Source organism: Lepus europaeus, chromosome 2 (assembly GCF_033115175.1).
Source record: "Lepus europaeus isolate LE1 chromosome 2, mLepTim1.pri, whole genome shotgun sequence".
Classification (NCBI taxonomy): domain Eukaryota; kingdom Metazoa; phylum Chordata; class Mammalia; order Lagomorpha; family Leporidae; genus Lepus; species Lepus europaeus.
The window spans coordinates 126,528,383-126,553,094 of NC_084828.1; the positions used below are offsets into that span (position 1 = coordinate 126,528,383).

At 39.3% G+C, this 24,712-nt stretch overlaps 1 long non-coding RNA gene across 3 annotated transcripts in view; it reads right to left on the reverse strand.

Moving 5' to 3' along the window:
- Positions 1–24,712, reverse strand: part of LOC133774852 (uncharacterized) — a 294,451-nt gene that overhangs the window by 116,272 nt on the left and 153,467 nt on the right. For all 3 annotated transcript variants that reach the window (XR_009868172.1, XR_009868173.1, XR_009868174.1), the window contains 2 exons: positions 24,451–24,526; positions 6,602–6,654 (listed from right to left, as the gene is read on the reverse strand). This is a non-coding gene — a long non-coding RNA (uncharacterized LOC133774852). The remainder of the gene's footprint in view (positions 1–6,601; positions 6,655–24,450; positions 24,527–24,712) is intronic.

Below are 24,712 nucleotides of genomic sequence, written 5' to 3' on the forward strand. Positions count from 1 at the left end.
ACCAACGTTTTGTTATTTCCTTTAATGTCATGAGTTTATTCATTTGATGATGTCCCTTATGAAATGATACACCCCTGAAATCTCAGATATTGCAGGTTGAAGTGGAGACTCCACATTCTCAGATGAGTTGTCCCCTACATTTCTTAAAAATACTCAGTATCAAAGAGATGAGCTGCATTTTCAGAGAGGGTTTTAGAGGCCTCTTTGGCAGTATAAAAAGTAAGAAGTTCTTTTTATTTCCTGTAATCCTGGCATAACAATAGTGGGGGAAGTGGTGTCATGAAACAGATAGGAAAAGACTATACTGAGAGCCACACAATAAGAATGAGCACACCAGGCAGGCTTTCTTCCAGCCAGATGCATTTTTATGTTCCTGAGAAGGGGAATTTAAGGATGCATAAAATGGAGAAAATGACCCAGAGCATGAAATTACTACAGGGATATAAATTTCCTCTACAAGATGTAGTTTTCTTTTGCCAGTTTCACAGAGTAAGTATGGGCATTTTGAATGATTGATTATTTCATTTGATTTCTCCCCCTCTTCTTTAAAAATTTATTTTTTTTAACTTTTATTTAATGAATATAAATTTCCAGTGTACAGCTTATGGATTACAATGGCTTCCCCCTCCCATAACTTCCCTCCCACCCGCCACCCTCCCCTCTCCCGCTCCCTCTCCCCTTCCATTTGCATCAAGATTCATTTTCAATTCTCTTTATATACAGAAGATCAATTTAGTATAAAGATTTCAACAGTTTGCACCCACATAGCAACACAAAGTGAAACATACTGTTTGAGTACTAGTTATAGCATTAAATCACAATGTACAGCACATTAAGGACAGAGATCCCACATGAGGAGCAAGTGCACAGTGGCTCCTGTTGTTGACCCAACAAATTGACACTCTAGTTTATGGCGCCAGTAACCACCCTAGGCTGTCGTCATGAGTTGCCAAGGCTATGGAAGCCTTCCAAGTTTGCCGACTCTGATCATATTTAGACAAGGTCATAAAAGACAGAGTGAGGATAGTAACCAATGATCCTAAGAGTGGCATTTACCAGGTTTGAACAATTATACAGCATGAAGTGGGGAAGAGGACCATCAGTACACACAGGTTGGGAGTAGAGCCATTGGTGGTAGAGTAGAGGTTATGATTACAAAGGAATGAGGCCCAAGTGCACTAGACAGGGCCTAGAACAAAGGACAGAGTCATTATTAGAGGAGCTAAGAAAGGTGCTGTCTAAGCTACAAGTAATTTTTCTGATTGAGAGGCAAATAGAACCTGATAGAACTTTTTGGAATTTTTTTTCACCTTAGAAGTAGCAAGGGTTCAATTTGATTTTCTGCTTGTGAACATTTTATTCATTCTTTGGTATTGCATTTAAGCTACCTCAGTGATGACTGATAATTCCCTAGTAAGTATATTAACCAGATTGGACTGCCATAACAAAATACCACAGATTGAGAGGTTTAAATTGTTTCATACAGTTCTGGAGAATGGGAAGGCCAAAATCTAGGTGTGGTGCAATTCAGTTCTGCAGTAAGGATCCTTGCCCTGGTTTGCAGAGGGACTTCCTGCCTTCTCAATGTGTCCTCATATGGGAGAGAGACGAGAGGAGAGAGGAGAGAGGATAGAGAAGGGAGAGGAGAGAGGAGAGAGGAGAGAGGAGAGAGGAGAGAGGAGAGGGGAGAGGAGAGAGGGGAGAGGGGAGAGGGGAGAGGGGAGAGGGGAGAGGGGAGAGAGGAGAGAGGAGAGAGGAGAGAGGAGAGAGGAGAGGAGAGAGGAGAGAGGAGAGAGAGAGAGGAGAGAGATCTCCAGTTTCTCTTCTCTTTTTTTAAAGATAGTAATACCATCATGGGACTCACACCCTAGTGACCTCATCTCAATGTAATTTTCTCTCATTGGAGGTTAGATATTCAACATACAAATTTTATGCTATAACAGTTGACACCAACATTCTGTTCAAAGCAGGAAGACTATGACTCAAGTGAATAATATACGGAGAGCTGAGTATTCTGACAAGCTTCAGGTAATAAACATATGAGAGAAAAACAGCAAACCACAAAGCTAAGGGCATACATATTAATATGCATGGATTCTGCTTAATAACTAGCAAGTAAATAAAAGTTATTGTGAAGAACATTACATCTGTGAGAGATTTTCTTATAACATTAAAACAATTTAAACATCTACTGAAGAGTGGGAAAGAGTGTATCCTTGAAAACTGGAGGTGGTTATTTGGAGAGGAGTTAATTTAGAATAATCTCCAACTCAAGCCTGAATGACACCTCATCTGTTTGGCTATAGAGCATGAGTTTTCTTGGAAAATGTGGTATATCATCCATCCAACAAATAGCATCCCGAGGCAAAGGAGATATAAATGTGAATATTTAATAGGTTTTAAGTTTCCTGGAGATTAGGCTTAAATGAGGAGAGTAGTCAACTAAGGAGACAAGCACAATTCCAAATAAATATGAATTAGTGGGAATACATAAGACGGACAACCAACTACTAACCCAATCTTTGGGACTCAGGGAAGGCTAGCAGTTGGCCTTGGAATAGATAAAAATATATTGTAGGCAAGGGTACTGAGACAAGAGAAAGTATAGCACTCTGGGAGCTGAAAATAGTTCCGCTGGGTTGTTCTGTTGTGAGCAAGGACTATAGATAGTACAAAGGGAACCAGAAAAGTAAGGACATTCAAGCTATGTTGGGTTCGAAAATTTGTCTGAACATAAAAATAACTCATTAAGAGGGATAAAGAAGAAAATACATAATCAGGAGCACATTTGAATGATCATTCTTACTATACCCTGGAAACTATTCTTGGAAACCATAAAGTAGGAAACTCTTTAAAGATATTCTAGCAATAATTCAGATGCAAGATATTTGTGGTCTTAATTAAACTAATGTTGGGGTGTAGGGTTAGAAATAGATGTATTTGAAAGATATTGAAGAAGTGGACTTTGTAGGTCCTGGAATTGGTTGGATAGTAGTAAGAAAGGGAAGGAATAATCTGGATTTGTAGCCTGGACAGCTGATAAGGTACCATGCCACTTACTAAAGATTGGAAACTGAGTAAGAAGAGCACATATTGTGGAATAAGTCACTGCTTAGAAATAAATAAATAAGTCACTGCTAAGAAACAAAATCACTATTTACATAAAAATGTACAACTGTTTTAAATTAATTCAAGGTCCTTTGCCACCATTCACATATAATGTACATTTTATGGGTGAAGAATTCAAGGCTGAATGAAATGAGATGACTTGCCTAAAATTTCATTGATCATAAATGAGGACACCAGGACCATTCTCAGATCTTATATATCTAATACCTTTGCTTATTGCACCTTGCCATTCTCCTCTAGATGCTACATTAAGTCTTCTGAAGAATAGGATCTGTCAGTAATTTCCGTGATTTCCTGAATGCTGTTCTGATGACCTGAAAGAGATGATGTTGCCTTCCAAGCTATCTAATCCACTCACCCAGCAAGGCAATTTCATTCTCCCCGAGCTTGCTGTCTCCACTGGCATCGTTATTTTTTAAAAAAGGAATAAGAATAAGTTTTTCTTCAAAGTACTCCCTAAGTAAGTTAGAAACAGAAATTTGCTTCAAAAGAAACATTCAAAAGAAGATAAGCCTTCTTCAGATAATTAAATTATCTTATTCTTACAATATTTGCATGAAAAATATCTTGGGCCATATTTCTGAATTATAGATAAATAATTTGTTATGAGAAGTTTTAATTTATTATTCTATTTTCTGTAGCTATTTGCACTGTATTTCTGCCTCAGCACCACAGGGACTTTCTCAGATCAGTAGCAAACATTGCTCTACTGATACAAATCAAATGAAATCCAATTTTCCCAAATTTATGAAATGGCAGTGATAAACAGTGTGCATAAGCTCAATCTTAGTTTTCTTCCACACGTTTATTAAAATTGACCATCTGCTACAAATTACCCACATCAAAACCTAGTAAAGAGTATCCTGGGAGGATGTTGGCAGCAAAAAACTTAGATCTCAACATAAATACACAGAAAAATTACATAGAATAACCCAAAACAACATTAGATGAACCTCAAAATACAAGCATACAAGAAGACAAATTGCCTGTAGCCACATGGCTTGGTGGTCTTAGATTCTGTGCAGAAAAGCGCTCAGGAAAGAAACAGGGAATCTGATGACCAGAGATAAAGAAGACTGCCAAGGAGCTGAAAGACTAATCACTGGAAAGCAGAGCAGGCTGATTCGGAAATAGCAATTAACATTGGAAGAGGTTTTTCCCAATTCAATATTGGATGAATTAAAGGATAGCATGAGGATAGCTGAAAAGTTGATTTAAAAGTTTAGCACTAGAGCATGTATACATTGGAAACTGACTTGTCATGGCTCCCTTTTCAGAGTAGGCCCATATTCAGTAGAAACTGCTTCTCTTTCTGTCTCTCTGCCTTTCAAGTAAAGAAAATAAATAAATAAAATACATTAACAACAACCAGACAAATTGGGGAGGGAGAAAGGGGACATTTTGGCATAGTGGTTAAAACACTACTTATATGCCTACATTCTATATCAAAATGCCTGGGTTTGAGTATTGGCTCCACTCTCAATTCCAGCTTCCTGCTAATGCATACCATGTGAGGAGGCAGTGATGAGGTCTCACGTACTTGGGTTTCTGCCACCCACATGAGAGACCTAGATTAGGTTCCTGGTTCACACTAGCTCACTGGCCCAGGCTCAGCCATTATAGGCATTGGGAGAGAGAACCAATGGGTGAGAGATCACTCTTTGGATCTCTATCCCTCTTCAGTATCTCTCTGTCTTTCAAACTAAATAAGTAATTTTAAAAGAAGAAATTGCTGGGGCCAGCACCGTGGCTTACTTGGTTAATCCTCCGCCTGCGGTGCCAGCATCCCATATGGGTACTGGGTTCTAGTCCCGGTTGCTCCTCTTCAAGTCCAGCTCTCTGCTGTGGCCTAGGAAAGCAGTGGAGGATGGCTCAAGTGCTTGGGTCCCTGCACCCACAAGGGAGACCAGGAGGAAGCACCTGGCTCCTGGCTTCAGATTGGCATAGCTCCGGCCATGGCAGCCATTTGGGGGGTGAACTAACAGAAGGAAGACCTTTCTCTCTGTCCACCTCTCTCACTGTCTAACTCTGTCAAATAAAAAAAAAAAGAATAAATTGCTGAAAAATTCAAGCAGTATATATAAAATAGAGATTAGCAAAATATAATGTTCAATTGAATGTGGGGAAAGGGAAGAGAGCCAAGAAATCTTAGAAAGTCAATTGCAATTTTGTAATACTACACAAAATAAAAGAGGGCTCTGTGCAGGTAGAAAAGCTATCCAAAATTGAAGGAAACTAATTACAAATAAAAATTAACAGATATTAAGTATTGAGATCAAATCACATACAAAACTATTATAAACAGAAAGGAATGGGAAAGGGAAAAATAATATCCCAATAGGTAAATTGGGAAAACATGTAGAACAACCCAGAGAAGTAACCTTGTATTTTAGGCAAAGCTCTGATGAAAATTTTATAAGAACCATTAAAGAATTATAAAAATCAGTATCAGAAAAATTCAGAGTTGAAATGACAGAGTTCAGGCAAAGCAGAAATAAAAGAAAAAAAGATTAAATGAGAAGAAATAAAACAGATGAATAAAACACCAGAGATAATGAGCAAACTACTTTCTGAGAAGCATGATGAAAACAAGGGCAAAATGTTTGAATAAAATAGAAATAATGAAGAAGATATAAAAGAATTTGAGAGAAAGTGATAAATATTTCAGATAGATAAAACAGAATATTCTCCATATGAATAAAAGATGTTCCTAAGGAAAAATTAACAAAGCAAAGAAGCAGAACAAATATCAAAACCACAATTCATAAAATGTTTCCCAAATTTAAAAAATTGAATCAATATATTGAAACAGCAGTCCATATACTTGAGATTACTGATGATCAAAGTTTAAAAAAATTAATATACAAATCAATCATAAATGTATCAATAAAATTATTTTAATCACATTTTTATTTTAAAATTATGATCATCTAGGCAAATAGGTAATAGTAAATGGTTAATATATATTAACATTTAAACCTGTAAAATGTTCATATTTAGTGACTTTTAGAACTAAGAGTAAATAAACGTAATAAAATATACAGTGCAGTAACCAACAGTAAGCAACAGTGATAAATTCAGGAAATGATGCTATAACTATGTTACTTATATATAGCTTTTGTACACAGTTATTTATAAATTTATGTAAGTATAAAATGGTGGAAAGCAGGGAGACCATATGCGAAAAAATATTTTAACTGCTCTCATTCAATATAGTGGTGATGATTCTATTAGCATCATTATTCTGAGACAAATGTGTGTATATTTGAGATAAAGTAAATGGGTTATTCAAAGTCTACTATCCTATATGCCTTCGAGAAGTAGGAAGTAAAAATAATAAAGATTAGGTTGTGTATAAACCTTGTAGTCCTAAATTTTAATTATAAATATTCTCAGAAAATTATCAGTCATTTTGTCTCTAAAAAATATGCATATTTTCTATACCCTAAGGAACACAAAAGCAATGACTTACTGGTAGCAGTGAATATTCCTTGCATGCAAACTGTAGTTTTCAATTATTATTCTCTAGGAAAAGAAACCAGAGATTCTTAGAGAAATTGTTGCATCCAGGCCTACCTAGAAAAGCAAATACATGAGATGAACCTAGAAATCTTGTCAAACTCTAAGTGTGGAAATTCTAGAACTTACAGCTTTGTAGAGAGAACTCAAGACCCAACTTGAAGATCATCAACCATAAACAGGTTCTAACATCACAAATGAGAGACAAAACACTGATCACCATCTGAAAGGGGAAACATATCAACTAGAGTCTTTCCAAAGGTATTCAATCTGAATTTAATTGAGCCTCTGGTCCCAGGTACCAATTTAAAAGTAAAGAGACTCACAAAAAAGTTCACCATGAAAATATAATCAATCAAAACAAGAGAGTGAAAAACACTCCAAACCAAAGGTCCCAGGTCTTATATTAGAATATGAGAAGGGAAAAATGGATGAGGTAGTGACTATAGATTAAAAGAGACTTTAAAAGATTTTCAAATATTTTTAAAGGACAAGACTAACTCTACAAAGAGTCATACTTGATAACAACATAAGGAAAACAAGGTGACTGCTTTAGAAATCGAGATAATAGAGTTCTGCAGGGCCTGTACCCTTGGGGGAACTTCTAGGGAAGCTGGCAAAGTTCTGTTCCTTGATCTGATGCGAATAGGATGGGGTGCTCACTTTTTTTCAGTAAAAATTTATTTTATCTTATTTATTTGAAAGGTAGAGTTAGAACTCTTAGTGTTTTGTTTTTGTTTTTGTTTTTTGTTTTTTTGTTTTTTGAGGGAGAGGGCAAGATGGTGGAATAGGAAGGGAGCACACTGATAGTCCGGGGAGAGACAGTTTAATAAAACTGGAGATACTGCAGGTTCAAGGAAGAGTAGGGGAAGAAACAGCAGAGGAAACTCTTCCGGAACTAGTGATTCACAGTGGACCTGCGTGGAGTGCGTGGGAGCCCACAGTTTGGGACACCAGAGGCAGACTCAACACACCAGCGCTGGAACGCGAGGTGAGCCGAACCACAATAGCCCAAGACACCGGCAGGGAAGCAGAAAGAGGAGACTAGATGGAACAAGGCTTGAAACCCCATGGGGAAAAGTTCACCAGGCTAACTAGAAGAGAGAGAGAGAGAAAAAAAGTGACCGATACGGACACGAGTTTCTCTCTCTCTGCTCACCTCTCAAAGGCGAGCAAGACAAAGATCAGGCGCCGTTTTGAACATACGTCATAAGCAGGGCGACCTCAGGTATGCACCGGCCCTGAGCCTAGCAGAAAAACATGACTGTGGGGCGGGGTGGGGGGAGGGGGACGATAAATAACAGGAGATTTGGACCTAGTGAATGTGTGTTGCTAAAGAACTGAGACTGTGAAAAAAGAGACGGTGGGGGAGAAAACTCACGGAATTCACATGAGTACTCTCCAGAGATGCTACAATTCGGTAACCTTGGCAACCCAGTGGGAGTCTGCAGGAGAATTGGAGCCCACACTGAGGGCAGCACAGATTCCCTGTGTGGTCCTTGGGAAAGAGCTTCCGATCTCTGGCTCCTGTGGGTATATCATTTGCCTGCTAACTACCTCCAATTACGTTCAGCTGTGCAGAATTACTTCCCTTTTGAATCAAAAAAAGAAAGAGACATTTACCATGCCTAACCTGGGAGTGTCACCTTTGACACACCCTCAACTCTGAGGAACCAGAGCTCTCAGGCCACACCCATCTCAAGTCTCTAACTCCAAGAAAAGCAGACAGTCCACTCATTCTAGAGACTTATTATAAAAAGAAAAAACACCACAGTGAAGAAACTAAAGAATATCTCCAATATGTCAAACATCAAACGCAAAAACCGAGGTAACAAGAACAGGGAAGACACTATGACGCTCCCAAATGAAGAAGACACCCCAATTCAAGATTATGAAGATGATGAGATAGAAGAAATGCAAGAAGCAGATCACAAAAAAATTGATAAGAACATTAAGAAGTTCTCAAAAACAAATTCTTGAACTACAGAAATCCTTAATGGACAAGATAGAAAATCTCTCGCGCGAAAATGAAATATTAAGGAGGAATCAAAATGAAATGAAACAACTAGTAGAACAAGAAACTGTGATAGTGACGAGAAATCATAATGAAATGAAGAATTCAATAGATCAAATGACAAACACATTAGAGAGCCTTAAAAACAGAATGGGTGAAGCAGAAGAGTATCGGACTTAGAGAACAGGAAAGGAAACAGTCAAACCAAAGAAAAGAAGAGGAAATTAGAAATCTAAAACATACTGTTGGGAATCTATAGGATACTATTAAAAAACCCAACATTCGGGTTCTGGGAGTTCCTGAAGGCATGGAGAGAGAGAAAGGATTAGAAGGTCTTTTTAATGAGATACTAGCAGAAAATGTCCCAGGTTTGGAGAAGGACAGAGACATCCTAGTACAGGAAGCTCATAGAACCCCTAATAAACATGACCAAAAGAGGTCCTCACCATGACATGCTGTAATCAAACTCACCACAGTGAAACATAAAGAAAAGATTCTAAAATGTGCAAGAGATAAACGTCAGGTTACTTTCAGAGGATCTCCAATTAGACTCACAGCAGACTTCTCATCAGAAACCCTACAAGCTAGAAGGGAATGACGAGACATAGTCCAAGCACTAAGAGAGAAAAACTGCCAGCCCAGAATATTATATCCTGCAAAGCTCTCATTTGTGAATGAAGGTGAAATAAAGACCTTTCACAGCAAACAGAAATTGAAAGAATTTATTGCCACTCATCCTGCCCTGCAAAAGATGCTTAAAGATGTGTTATACACAGAAACACAGAAACATGGTCATCAATATGAAAGAAGGTAAAGGAAGGAAACCTCACAGCAAAAGATCACAGGAAGCTCAATTTCTCTTTGACATAGAATTAAACTCTGTTAAAGCAATGTGTTAAAGTAATCTATTATGTTCTGTTGATGTCTGTTAAATTCTAATTGTTCAAAAACAGCTGAATTTTTATTAAGAGCTATGGGTTATTTAAATATGTGCTTATTTTCAAAGATTTGAATAATCACCTTGTAACACTGATCAAATTTGGTCTATGTCATGTCATGATTTTAAGGAATCTTATTTCAACCAGATATTTTGGATTTTGAGCCTTCTTGGCATTCTTGACAGGCATTCAAAAAATCAAAGTTTCAAACAATCTGGACTCTAAAATTTCCAGTAAATCTTGGACTTTCGTCTTTCCAGTTTGGGCCCAAATGAAAAAATCGAAGGACCTATGTCTCTCATCTTATAGAGACACCAACTAATCAGGCTATTTGGATTATATTAGAAGTACTGTCAAGATGTGACGTGGTACTAAATTTTAAGTTTCTATAATGGAAAATTCTATTAATACAAATGTTTGAGAATTAAAAAGTCTAATGATCTTGTGTTACTAGGCATGATAGTTATCTTAATGAGAAAGCCAACAGAGGCCTAAAGGGTTAAATACTTGTAAAATCCTACAGGTGCTTTCAAAAATACTGTGAAGTAAGCAAGTGCCTCTTGTTGGCTGATGAGTTCATAATTTTAAACATGGCGACTTAAAGTCTTTTGTCATCCACAGTTATATATGATTTGCTGCTCATAAAACTAAAGTGTTGTTGGTTCTGTGTTTAGCTGTCCTCCTATAGGTTCCTATGGACTTTTTCCAGCCACTTCTATTGTATTCAGTACTTTGGGATGGCTCTGTAAACAGATGAAGCCAATAATGTATTAACAGTACCAACTGAGAGAAAGTATGGTTAACTGAGGTTACTAAAAACAAAAAGCAATTCAAATCAATTGGCAATTTACAAAAAGAGTTAAAGATTTTAAAAGCTATTATTAAAATTGCTATATTGGTCTATTATGTTATATATGTGTATATATTGTATGTCCACATGGGAAAATTTTATTAAGAGTTTTATTTTAATTGGCTTATAGATAAGATTGTCCATAAAGTTAAGCTGCTAAATTTAATCAAATATACATTTTAATTCGTGTGACCTGAATCTCTGTATCATATGTTTTATACTTGTTGATAGAAAGAAACTAAAAGCATTTTATATGTTTGTGCTTAAGTTTACTGGTTAAACAAACTACACCATGTTAGATATTTAAGAGGTGTTTCCAAATACATGATTCTTAAAATTTATAGAAGGAATTGGACCTTCTGGTAAATGTTTTCTTAAGTTGTTATCTAATGGTTGAAACTATTTGCTAAGTATTCATGTAATATTGCTATTGTCAGCATGCGATCTAGGACTTGCTCCCTCATTTCTCTATTCTAAGCCCAACTTGTTCTTTCATTTCTCTATTCTCCTCAAGGTAGGGAACGAATTCTATTATGAAGGAATCTGTAGGATGCACAATTTAATCTTTAGACCTTAGAAAAGAGATGGCTAACATTTTTCTGTAATAGCATAGCCAAAATAAGAGCTTAAATTATAATCTCATAGCTAGATTCACTTCGCCATCAGCGAAGTAAACAGTAAGTAGAAAAAACCTCCCCTTCAGACCAAAGGGAAAGAAAGTTTTTAAGTGAGAATATAATTTTCCTCATGGGCATTGTCTACCTGAGAAAAAGTACTACAGAACATGCCTGTGACTATAGATTTGTAGTTCAGGCCACCGAAGATTAGAGATGGGACTTGGGCACTCCCTTGACATTGCTTTAACAGAGCATCAGATTTTAATTCTATGTCAAAGAGAAATTGAGCTTCCTGTGATCTTGTGCTGTGAGGTTTCCTTCCTTTACCTTCTTTCATATTGATGACCATGTTTCTGTGTTTCTGTGTGTAACACATCTTTAAGCATCTTTTGCAGGGCTGGACGAGTGGCGACATCAACATGTTAATGTTAATGTTAATGTGATATTAATACAAAGAGAAAAGAGAGAAAAGATTCAATGTAGTTATGCAATTCTGAGAACGTAATATTTCCCTTTCTCCTCACTGCCCTCCCCCTTTCTTTGTCTTTATTTTGAAAAAAATTAAAGTATTTATTTATTTGAAAAGCAGTGTTACAGAGAGGGGGAGAGAGAGAGAGAGAAAGAGAGAGAGAGAGGTCTTCACTGGTTCACTACCCAAATGGCCACAATGATAACAGCTGGGCCAGTTTAAAGCTAGGATCCAGGAGCTTCTTCTGGATTCCCACAAGGGTGCAGGGGCCCAAACCCTTGGGCAATCCTCCGCTGTTTTACCAGGAGAATTAGCAGAGAGCTGAATCAGAAGTGGGTGGCCAGGACAGGAACCGGTGGCCACATGGGATGCTGGCGCCACAGGTGGAGGCTTAGCCTACTACTCCACAGTGCCAGCCCCTCTTTTTTAATTTTTGAGATAACATTTTTAATTTACATTATAGTCAAGGTTTAATGCTCCACTAAATAAAGAGTTCAACAAGAGGGCTGACGGTGTGGAGTAGCACCTACAGTGCCAGCATCTCATATGGGTGCTGGTTCGAGTTCCAACAGCTCCACTTCTGATCCAGGTCCCTGATAATGCTCCTGGGAAAGCAGCGGAGGATGGCCCAAGTGCTTGGGCCCTGCATCCATGTGGGAGAGCAGGAAGAAACTCCTGGTTCCAAGCTTTGGATTGGCCCAGCTCTGGCTATTGTAGCCATTTGGGGAGTGAACAAGCGGATAGAAGATTCTCTCTCTCACTATCTCTCCCTCTCAGTCTTCTGTCCCTGTAACTTTACCGTCTTTCAAATAAATAAACAAATCTTAAAAAAAGAAGAAGAAGAAGAAAAGAAAGAAATCTCCCACTTAAAAAGAGTTCAACCATGCGGTGGTGAGGATCTCTTTTGGTCATGTTTACTAGTGGTTCTATAAGCTTCCTGTACTAAGATGTCTCTGTCCTTCTCCAAACCTGGGACATTTTCTGCTAGTATCTCATTAAAAAGACCTTCTAATCCTTTCTCCCTCTCCATGCCTTCAGGAACTCCCAGAACCCGAATGTTGGGGTTTTTAATAGTATCCTATAGATTCCCAACAGTATGTTTTAGATTTCTAATTTCCTCTTCTTTTCTTTGGTTTGACTCTATACTTTCCCGTGCTCTGTCTTCTAAGTCCAAGATTCTCTCTTTGCTTCACCCATTCTGTTTTTAAGGCTCTCTAATGTGTTTGTCATTTGATCTATTGAATTCTTCATTTCATTATGATTTCTCGTCACTATCACAGTTTCTTGTTCTACTAGTTGTTTCATTTCATTTTGATTCCTCCTTAATATTTCATTTTCGCGCGAGAGATTTTCTATCTTGTCCATTAAGGATTTCTGTAGTTCAAGAATTTGTTTTTGAGAACTTCTTAATGTTCTTATCAATTTTTTTGTGATCTGCTTCTTGCATTTCTTCTATCTCATCATCTTCATAATCTTGAATTGGGGTGTCTTTTTCATTTGGGAGCGTCATAGTGTCTTCCTTGTTCTTGTTACCTTGGTTTTTGCATTTGTTTTTTGGCATGTTGGAGATATTTGGTTTCTTCACTGTGGTGTTTTTTCTTGTATACTATGGCTCTATATTAAGTGGACTGTCTGCTTTGATGGATCCTTAGAGGCTTGAGATGAGTGTAGCCTGAGAGCTCTGTTTGGTTCCTCAGAGTTGAGGGTGTGCCAAAGGTGACACTCCCAGGTTAGGCATAGTAAATCACTCTTTCTTTTTTTTTTTTCTTTTTTTTTTTGATTCAAAAAGGCAGTAATTCCACACAGCTGAACGTAATTGGAGGTAGTTAGCAGGCGAATGTTATACCCACAGGAGCCAGACATCGGAAGCTCTTTCTCAAGGACCACACAGGGAATCTGTGCTGCCCTCAGTGTGGGCTCCAATTCTCCTGCAGTCTCCCACTGGGTTGCCAAGTTAGATCCTAATATCCTGTGATTTCACCCCCCCAGAGTCATGTTTTTCTGCTAGGCTCAGGGCTGGTGCAGACCTGAGGTTCGCCCTGCTTATGACGTATGTCCAAAATGGCGCCTGCTCTTTGTCTTGCTCACCTTTGAGAGGTGAGCAGAGATAGAGAAACTCGTGTCCGTATTGGTCATTTTTTTTTCTTTCTCTCTTTTCTAGTTAGCCTGGTGTGCTTTTCCCCATGGAGTTTCAAGCCTCGTTCCCTCTAGTCTCCTCTTTCCGCTTTCCCGCTGGTCTCTCAGGCTATTGAGGTTCGGCTCACCTCGTGTTCCAGCGCTGGTGTGTTGAGTCTGCCGCTGGTGTCCCGAACTTGGGCTCCCATGCTCTCCACGCAGGTCCACTGTGAATCACTAATTCCGGAAGAGTTTCCTCTGCTGTTTCTTCCCCTACTCTTCCTTGAACCTACAGTATCTCCAGTTTTATTAAACTGTCTCTCCCCGGACTATCAGTGTGCTCCCTTCCTATTCCGCCATCTTGCCAGTCCCAAAAGAGGTTGATTTCAATGACAAACTTTAGTTTTAGAAACCTCCCTAAAATATTTACCTGCTTTGGTCCATCTTAAGTCATAATTTGTGTCTGGTTTTGACCAATATTTTCACATTCATATTCTCTCTCTCTCTCTCTCTCCCTTCCTCTCTCTTCTCCCTCCTTTCCTCCCTCCCTCCCTCTCTCATTCATTGATTTCTTCTCTCCCCATGTTTATTTAGTAGTTTCCCTAAATCTACAAAATCATCTACCTCTTTGTAAACAGTGTCCATTAGCCCCAGTACTGATTATAGCATCTTTCATGCTCTTCCCTTTTTACCCAGCTGAGTATCAAGAGTCAATAGGCTAATCCTCCGCCTGTGGCGCCGGCACCCCGGGTTCTAGTCCCGGTCAGGGAGCCAGACTCTGTCCTGGTTGCTCCTCTTCCAGTCCAGCTCTCTGCTGTGGCCCAGGAGTGCAGTGGAGGATGGCCCAGGTCCTTGCGCCCTGCACCCGGGTTGGAGTCCAGGAGGAGGCACCTGGCTCCTGGCTTCGAATTAGCACGGCATGCTGGCTGCAGCGTGCTGCACTGTAGCGGATATTTGGGGGGTGAACCAATGGAAAAGGAAGACCTTTCTCTCTGTCTCTCTCTCTCTCTCTCTCTTTTACTGTCCACTCTGCCTGTCCAAAAAAAAAAAAAAAGTCAATCGATAGCCTCACTCTCCTGTTTAGACTATCCCCTGTGCTTCATCTCTTCTTCCTGTGGTTCATGCAAGCCTTACTCATTCTATACTTCATACAAGCTGCTGAATATAGTAGAAGATATGCAATCACATCTCCCTTTAAACTTGAAAATACAAGTGGGCACTCAGCACTGCCCTGCAATTTTGCTTCATGTTACTCATAAATTAGCTTTCTTCTGCTCTTACAAAAGCAATTCACACCTTATTTCTTACATTCATATTTCTATTATCTCCTACCCCCTTTCTCATTCTCTCCTGATGACCTTGTTTCCTTTTTTTCCTGAGAAAATTAGAGACAATCAGTAAAAGAAACTTCTCTCACTTCCAATGTCCTGCCTCTGTGCCCATACACTCTGACATTCCTCTTATGACAGTATGTATTACTAATTCTTTTGTGTGTCATGAAACTCTCTAGCCATCTGGTGAAGTGTATCGACCATTTTCAGATGATATTCTTATATACTGCCTTTTTTAAGAAAACATAATAGGGCCGGCACCATGGCTCACTAGGCTAATCCTCTGCCTGCGGCACTGGCACCCGGGTTCTAGTCCCGGTCAGAGCGCCGAATTCTGTCCCGTTTGCTACTCTTCCAGTCCAGCTCTCTGCTGTGGTCCAGGAGTGCAGTGGAGGATGACCCAGGTCCTTGGGCCCTGCACCTGCATGGGAGACCAGGAGGAAGCAACTGGCTCCTGGCTTCGGATTGGCACAGTGCACGGGCCATTACAGCCATTTGGGGGTGAACCAATGGAAAAAGGAAGACCTTTCTGTCTCTTTCACTGCCTAACTCTGCCTGTCAAAAAAAAAAAAAAAAAAAGGGCCGGCGCCGCAGCTCACTAGGCTAATCCTCCGCCTTGTGGCGCCAGCATACTGGGTTCTAGTCCCGGTCGGGGCGCCGGAATCTGTCCCGGTTGCCCCTCTTCCAGGCCAGCTCTCTACTGTGGCCAGGGAGTGCAGTGGAGGATGGCCCAAGTCCTTGGGTCCTGCACCCCATGGGAGACCAGGATAAAGCACCTGACTCCTGCCATTGGATCAGCGCGGTGCGCCGGCCACAGAGCGCCAGCAGCAGCGGCCATTGGAGGGTGAACCAACGGCAAAAAGGAAGACCTTTCTCTCTGTCTCTCTCTCTCACTGTCCACTCTGCCTGTCAAAAAATTTAAAAAAAAGAAAACATAATAGACGTAAAAGTTGTGTATATTTATGTGATGTTTAATTTATATATATATAGTAATATCTAATCAGGGTAAATATATATTTATCCTTTTTAGCACATAACATTTATTTATCATCAAAGTATCCAAAATTCTATCCTCTAGGTTTTTATTTAATAGAGAATTATACAGTGCATTAACATTATCTATAGTCACCCTACTGTGCAATAGAACCCTAGAACTTCTTACTCCTATCTAACTATAACCTAGTAACCTAGTGCCCATCCATTAGCATTTCCCCATCCCTCTCTTCCTACTTCCTCCCCCAGTCTCTGGTAAGCATCATTATATTTTTAACTTTTGCGAGATCACCAAATTTTTAGATTCCACATATGAGTGAGTTCATGCGATATTTATGTCTGTGCTTCACTTATTTCACTTAACATATGACCTCCAGTCTCTTCCATGTTGTTATATATGACAAGATTTCATCCTTTTATGGCTGAGTAATATTCTATTATGTATATGGATAACATTCCCTTTATCCACTTATTAGAGGAATGGATGCTTAAGTTGCTTCCATTTTTTAGCTATTGTGAATAGTGCAGAAATAAACTTGAGCCTGTAGATGTTTTCCTTGATATATGAATTTCATTTCCCTTGGATATATATACAGGAGTGGGATTGTTGGATTATCTGGTAGTTCTAATTTTTTTAAGAACTCCATGTTGTTTTACATAATGAATGTACCAATTTCCATTTTCATTAACAGGATATAAAGGTTCCATTTTCTCCAAATCTGTCTGAACACTTGTTATCTTTTGTCTTTTTGATAACAGCAAACCTTACTGGAGTGAGGTGATATCTCACTGTGGTTTTGATTTGCATTTCCTTAATGATTAATAATACTGGGCATTTTTTCACATACCTGTGGCCATTTGCTTGTCTTCCTTTGCAAATATTTATTAGATCTACTATTGATTTTATAACCTGGATTGTTTGGGGCTTTTTTGCTTTTGACTTCTTTATATATTCTGGATATTAACTCTTTGTCAGATACATATCATGAAAATGTTTTCTTCCTTGCTGTAGGCCATTTTCACTCTGTTGTTTCTTTTGCTGTGCAAAAGTTCTTCAAATGCAATTGCTACAATTGCATTTGTTTATTTTTGCTTTTATTTCCTGTGCTTTTGGGTCTGATATAGAAAATGCTTGCCCATTCCAATGTTCTAAAGTGTTTTATGTATATTTTCTTCCAATAGTTTCTAAGTTTCTGATTTCACATTTAGGTATTTAATTTTCATTTGATTTTTGTACAGGGTGAAAAATGAAGGCCTAGTTTCATTCTTTTTCATATGAATATCCAATTTTACTGCTGTCATTTATTTAAAAGACAGACTATACTTTTCCCAATAAATGTTCTTAACATCTTTGTCAAAGACTGGCTGGTTGGAAATGTGTGGCTTTATTTCTAGGGTCTGTATTCTGGTTCATTGGTCATGGATCTGCTGTTATGCAAATATCTTGCTGTTTTAATTACTGTAGCTTTGTGTTATACATGTTTTTAAATATTTTATTAATATAAGGAGTACAGATTTCATGTATTTCAGAGGTACAATTCTTTTTTTTTTTAAGGTTTATTTTATTTATTTGAAAGAGTTACAGAGGGAGTTAGAGACAGAGAGAGAAGTCTTCCATCTGATGGTTCACTCCCCAGATGGCCACAACGGCCGGAGCTGCACCGATCTGAAGCCAGGAGCCAGGAGCTTCCTCCGGGTCTCCCACATGGGTGCAGAGGCCCAAGGACTTGGGCCATCTTCTACGGCTATCCTAGGCCATAGCAGAAAGCTGGATGAGAAGAGGAGCAGCTAGGACTAGAACCGGTGCCCATATGGGATGACGGTGCTTCAGGCCAGGGCATTAACCCTCGGTGCCACAGAGTCAGCCCTGGTACAGTTGTTTTTTAAAAAGATTTTTATTGGCTGGCGCCGCGGCTCAGTTGGCTAATCCTCCGCCTGTGGTGCCAGTATCCCGGGTTCTAGTCCCAGTTGGGGCGCCAGGTTCTATCCTGGTTGCTCCTCTTCCAGTCTAGCTCTCTGCTGTGGCCTGGGAAAGCAGTGGAGGATGTTCCAGGTGCTTGGGCCACTGCACCCGCATGGGAGACCAGGAAGAAGCACTTGGTTCCTGGCGTCAGACTGGCGCAGCTCCAACCATTGCAGCCATTTGGGGAGTGAACCAATGTAAGGAAGACCTTTCTCTCTGTCTCTCTCCTCTCTCTCTCTCTCACTGTCTAACTCTGCCTGTCAAAAAAAAAAAGGGGGGGGGTGGGTCCAGCGCCGTGGTGCACTACGTTAATCCTTTGCCTGAGGTGCCAGCATCCCATATGGGCGCCAGTTCTAGCCCTGGTTGCTCCTCTTCCAGTCCAGCTCTCTGCTGTGGCCTGGGAAAGCAGTGGAGGATGACCCAGGTGCTTGGGCCACTGTACCCGCATGGGAGACCAGGAAGAAGCACTTGGTTCCTGGCTTCAGATCAGTGCAGCTCCAGCCATTGCAGCCATTTGGGGAGTGAACCAACGGAAGGAAAACATTTCTCTCTGTCTCTCTCTCTCTCTCATTGTCTGGCACTCTACCTGTCAAATAAATTTTTTTAAAAAAGATTTTTATTTATTTATTTATTTGAGTTAAAGAGAGAGGGGGAGAAAGAAAAGTCTACCATCCATTGGTTCACTCCTCAAATGACCCCAATGGCCAGAGCTGGGCCAATCTGAAGCCAGGAGCCAGAAGCTTTTTCTGGGTCCCCCACACAGGTGCAAGGGCTCAAGCACTTGGGCCATCTTCAATTACTTTCCCAGGCCATTAGTAGAGAGCTGGATCAGAAGAGGAGCAGCCAGGACATGAACCAGCACCCATATGGGATGCTAGCACTGCAGGCAGAGGCTTAGCCTACTATACCACAACACTTGCCCTCATAGGTACAAATTCTTAGATTGGGGCCAGAGCTGTGGTGCAGTGGGTTAAGTCACCAACTACAGCTGGCATTCTATATGGGCACAGTTCGAGCTCTGACTGCTCCACTTTGAATACTGACTGCTCCACTTCTGATCCAGCTCCCTGTTAATGGCCTGGGAAAGCAATGGAGAATGGCCCAAGAGCTCAGGTCCCTGCACCATTGTGGGAGACCCAGAAGAAACTCCTGACTCCTGGCTTCGGCCTGGCCCAGCTCTGACCATTGTGTCCATTTGGAGAGTGAAACAGCTAATGGAAGATCTCTTTCTCTTTATCTCTCTCCCTCTTTCTCTGTTGCGCTCTCTCTCTCTCTCTCTCTCTCTCTCTAATTCTGACTTATAAATAAATAAAATAAATCTTTTTAAAAAAGATCACCATACTTCCCTCCATCTTTCCCTCCTAGGGAGCATAATATCTCATGGTATTTTTTTTGTCCGAGATTATTGTGGCAGTCCAGCGTCACGTGTGGCTCCACAGAAAATTTTAATAGTGTTCGAGTTCTGTGAAAAATGTCACTGGAATTTTGATAGAGATTTCATGAATTTGTAAATCACTTTGGGTAGTATATAATGATATTGATTCTTCCAAAACATGAACATAGAACATCTTTCCATTCTGTGTGTGTGTGTCCTCTTCAATTTCTTTCATCAAAGGTTTATAGTTTTCATTATAGAGTTCTTTTACTTATTTGGTTAAATGTATTCCCAGGATTTTGTTTTTGTTTTTGTGTTGTAACTATTAGAGATAGGAGTGTGTTCCTCATTTCCTTTTCAGATGATTCACTATTAGTGTTTAACAAAACCACTGATTTTTGTACAACTTCAACTTTTCAGAATTTGTTTATTAATTGTAGTAGTATTGTTAGAGATTTTATGCTGTCTTCAAAGAGTCAATTTTACTTCCTCCTTTGCAGTTGGATACCTTTTATTTATTTCTCTTGCCTGATTGTTCTAGTTAGGACTTCCAGTACTAAGTTGAATAATAGGTGAAAATGGGCACCCTTGTCTTATTCTGGATCTTAGAAAGCTCTCAGCTTTTCCTCTTTCAATGTGATGTTAGCTTTTGCCTTGCTTTATATGGCCTTTATTATGTTGAGGTATGTTCATTTCATACTTAATTTGGTCAGACTTTTCATCATGAAGAAGGATGTTGGATTTTATCAAATGCCTTCTTGGCATCTATTGAGATGATTATGTTTTTCTCCTTCATTCATTCATTCTGTTGATGTGGTGTATAACATTTATTGGTTTGCATGTTTGATGTATTGCATTCTTGGGATGAGTTCCACTTGATCATAGGGAATGATGTTTTTAATGTGCTATTGGATTTGATTTGTTAGATTTTGTTGAGGTTTTTTTTTAACTTTTATTTAATAAATATAAATTTCCAAAGTACAGCTTATGGATTACAATGGCTTCCCCCCCATACCTTCCCTCCCACCTGCAACCCTCCCATCTCCCGCTCCCTCTCCCATCCCCTTCGCATCAAGATTCATTTTCAATTCTCTTTATATACAGAAGATCAATTTAGTATATATTAAGTAAAGATTTCAACAGTTTGCACCCACACAGAAACACAAAGTATAAAATATTGTTTTAGTTATAGCATTAATTCACATTGTACAACACATTAAGCACAGAGATCCTACATGAGGAGTAAGTGCACAGTGACTCCTATTGTTGACTTAACAAATTGACACTCTTGTTTATGGCTTCAGTAGTTACCCTACGCTCCTGTCATGAGTTGCCAAGGCTATGGAAGCATTTTGAGTTCGCCGACTCTGATCTTAGTTAGACAAGGTCATAGTCAAAGTGGAAGTTCTCTCCTCCCTTCAGAGAAAGGTACCTCCTTCTTTGATGGCCCCGTTCTTTCCACTGGGATCTCACTCACAGAGATCTTTCATTTAGGTATTTTTTTTTTTGCCAGAGTGTCTTGGCTTTCCATGCCTAAAATACTCTCATGGGCTCTTCAGCCAGATCCAAATGCCTTAAGGGTTAATTCTGAGGCCAGAGTGCTGTTTAGGACATCTGCCATTCTATGAGTCTGCTGTGTATCCTGCTTCCCATGTTGGATCATCCTCTCCTTCTTAATTCTATCAGTTAGTATTAGCAGACACTAGTTTTGTTTGTGTGATCCCTTTGACTCTTAGACCTATCAGTGTGATCAATTGTGAACTGAAATTGATCACTTGGACTAGTGAGATGGCATTGGTACATACCACCTTGATGGGATTGAATTTTTTTTATATCCATGTTAACCAAGGATATTGGTCTACAGCTTTCTTTTATGTTGCTGTTTTTATATCTTTGTGTAGTTTTTGTGGTCTCACAGAATAAATTTGATAGAATTTCATCCTCTTCTAGTTTTTTTAAATAATTTAAAAAGGATTAATGTTAATTCCATAAAGATTTGGTAAATTCCATAGCAGAGCCATCTATCTCATCCTGGGTTTTATTTGATGGGAGATTTTAAACTATTCAATCTTGCTGTTCATTATTCAACAGTTAAAGTATTTTATTACTTTAGATTCAAACGTGGTAAAACATATGTGTTCAAGAATTTGCCCATTTCTTTTAGTTTATTAAATCTGTTTCATGTAATTCTTCATAGTAATCTTTAATAACCTTTTGTGTTTCTTTGGTATTAGTAATATCTCCATTTCTATCTCTGATTCTTTGTATTTGAAGCCTCTCCTTTTATTTCTTGGTTAGTCTAGCTAAATGTTTCTCATTTTTTCTTGTATTTTCAGAGAATTAGTTCTTCATTTCAGTATTTTTTGTATTGCTTTTTTAGTTGTATGGCATTTATTTGTAGTCTTTTATTTGTTTCCTCTTACCAATTTTGGATTTGATCTGCTGTATAATTCCTTGAGGCAATAAGTTGTTTACTTGAGCAATTTCTCTTTAATGCAGGCATTTATTGCTACAAGATTCCTCTTACTAATGCTTTTGCTCTGTTCCATAGGTTTTTTTATGTTGTGTTACCATTTTCATTTGCTTCAATAATGTTTTTAATTTTTTCTTAGATTTATTCTTTAATCCATCGATTGTTCAGCAATAAGTGGCTTAATTTCCATGTACTTGTGCAGTCTCCAAATGTTATCTTGTTTTTTATTTCTATTTTATCACATATGATCAGAAAAGATACTAGATGCTGTATCTACTTTTAAAATTGATTAGGGCTGGCGCTGTGGCGTAGCAGGTAAAGCCACTGCCTGCAGTGTGGGCATCCCATATAGGTGCCGGTTCGAGTCCCGGATGCTCCACTTCTGATCCAACTCTCTGCTATGGCCTGGGAAAGCAGTAGAAGATGGTGTAAGTCCTTGGGCCCCTACACCCACGTGGGAGACCAGCAAGAAGCTCCTGACTCCTGGCTTCGGATCGGCTCAACTCCAGCTGTTGCGGCCATCTGGGGGGTGAACCAGTGGATGGAAGACCTCTCTCTCCCTCTCTCTGCCTCTGCCTCTCTGTAACTCTGCCTTTCAAATAAATAAATCTTTTAAAAAATGAATTGAGACTTGTTTTTTTGTTTGTTTGTTTGTTGACAGGCAGAGTAGACAGTGAGAGAGAGAGAGAGACAGAGAGAAAAGTCTTCCTTTACCTTTGGTTTACCCTCCAATGGCCCCTGAGGCCGACGCGCTGCTGCCAGCGCATCGCGCTGATCCAAAGCCAGGAGCCAAGTGCTTCTCCTGGTCTCCTATGCGGGTGCAGGGCCCAAGCACTTGGGCCAATCTCCACTGCACTCCCGGGCCACAGCAGAGAGCTGGACTGGAAGAGGAGCAACCAGGACAGAACCCGACGCCCCAGCCGGAACTAGAACTCGGTGTGCTGGCGCCACAGAAGGAGGATTAGCCTATTGAGCTGCAGCGCCAGCCTGAGACTTGTTTTGTGACCTACTAAATGATCTATCCAAAGCAATTTTACATAGCAGTTGAGAAGAATATGTGTATTCTACAAGTGGTGAATGGAAACTTCTATAGATATTTGTTAGGTCCAATTGACCTAGAGGCAACTTGTTGTTTATTTTTAAGTGTCTTTCTCAATGATATATCCATTCCTGAAAATTGAGTGTTAAAGTCCCCTACTATTATTATATTGGAATATATTTCTCACCTTAAGAATACTAATTTTTAAAAGTATATTAATTTTTTACTTTTAATATTTATTTATTTGGAGAATTGGAGATTTTCTAACCACTGGTTCACTTTCCAAATGTCTGCAACAGCTAGAGCAAAACCAGGGGGCAAGAATTCCATCTTGGTCTCCCCATATGGGTACAAGAATCCAAGAACTTGGACCATCACCCACTGCTTCTGATGAGCATGTAAAAGAAACTGAGTCAGAAGCAGAGCAGCCAGGACTTAAACCAGGCCCTCTTCTACGGGACTAAACAGTGACATAATTAATTGTACCACAATACCCACTCCTAGGTCTATTAATATTGGCTTTGTGCATTTGATAGCTATAATATTGAGTTTATATATTTCATTATATAATGACTTTCTTGTTGTCTCTTTACTGTTTTTTAAATATAAAATCTATACTCACATTAGAGAAGTATGGATATTTCTGAGTTTTGAGTTCCATCTATATAGAATACTTTATTCTATCCTTTCACTTTCAGCCTATGCATGTCCTCAGAAGTAAAGTGAGATTCTTGTAAGAACCATTATTAATCCATTTTGTCACTCTTATTTTTTAAACTTTTATTTAATCATTTATTTTAAAAGCAGACAGAAAGAGAGAGATCTTCCACCTGTTAGAATGCCAAAATGCCTCACAATGGAGTCAGGAGTGGGCCAGAAGAAAATCAGGAGGAAGTAATTCCATCTGAGTCTCCCATGTGGTTGGCAAAAATCCGAATATTTGAGTCATCATCTGTTGCCTTCTTAGGTGCATTAGCAGTAAGTTACTCTAGATGCAGGGGAACTGGGACTTAAACCAGAATTTCAGTATGGAATACTGGCATCCCAAGTAGCCAGTTAACCTCCTGTGCCACAATGTCTGCCCCACATTCTTATGTCTTCTTTTAAGGAGTTATTTTATTTATTTGAGGCAGAGTAATAGAAATTAAGAAACAGAAAGAAAGAGATCTTCCATTCCTCTGGGTCACTCCCCAGGTGATTATAATGGCTAGAGAAGGGCCAGGTTGAAGGCAGGATCCAGGAACTCTCTCTAGATCTCCAAATGGGTGACAAGGCCCCAAGTATTTGGGTCATCTTTCACTGCTTTTCCAGGCTCATTATCAGGGAGTTGGATTGGATGCAGAGCAGCTAGGACTTGAAACAGTGCTTTGGTATGTGAGGCTGATATTGCAAGTGTCAGCTTGAACCTCTAACATCGTAATCCACATTAAGCCACAACATCTACCTGACTCTATGTTTTTAATTGGATAATTAGTCCATCAACACTTAAGCTGATTATTGCTAGGTAAAATCTTATGACTGCCATTTTAACTCTTGTGTTTAATGTTTATTGTAGTCCCTTTCTTTCAATCTTCCTCATTAACTATAATTTTTTCTTATTAAGGAAAATATTTATTTCAGCTTACAGTTTGGAAGTTCACAGTACAGGATCAGTCATCCCATTAGTGCCACATCTGGTAGAGACTATCCTTGGTGTGGAGGCTGTGAAGGAAAAATTACATGGTGAGCCAGGAAACAGAAAAATAAGCTAAGCTGAATTTAGCATAAAAAACCAAGCCTGTCACAGGAGCTATTTTATGAGGGAAATTCCTCAATGATCTAAAGACTTCACACCAGACCCATCTGTCAGAGGCCATACTTAGATGAAATGTCCACCCTTAACTCAAC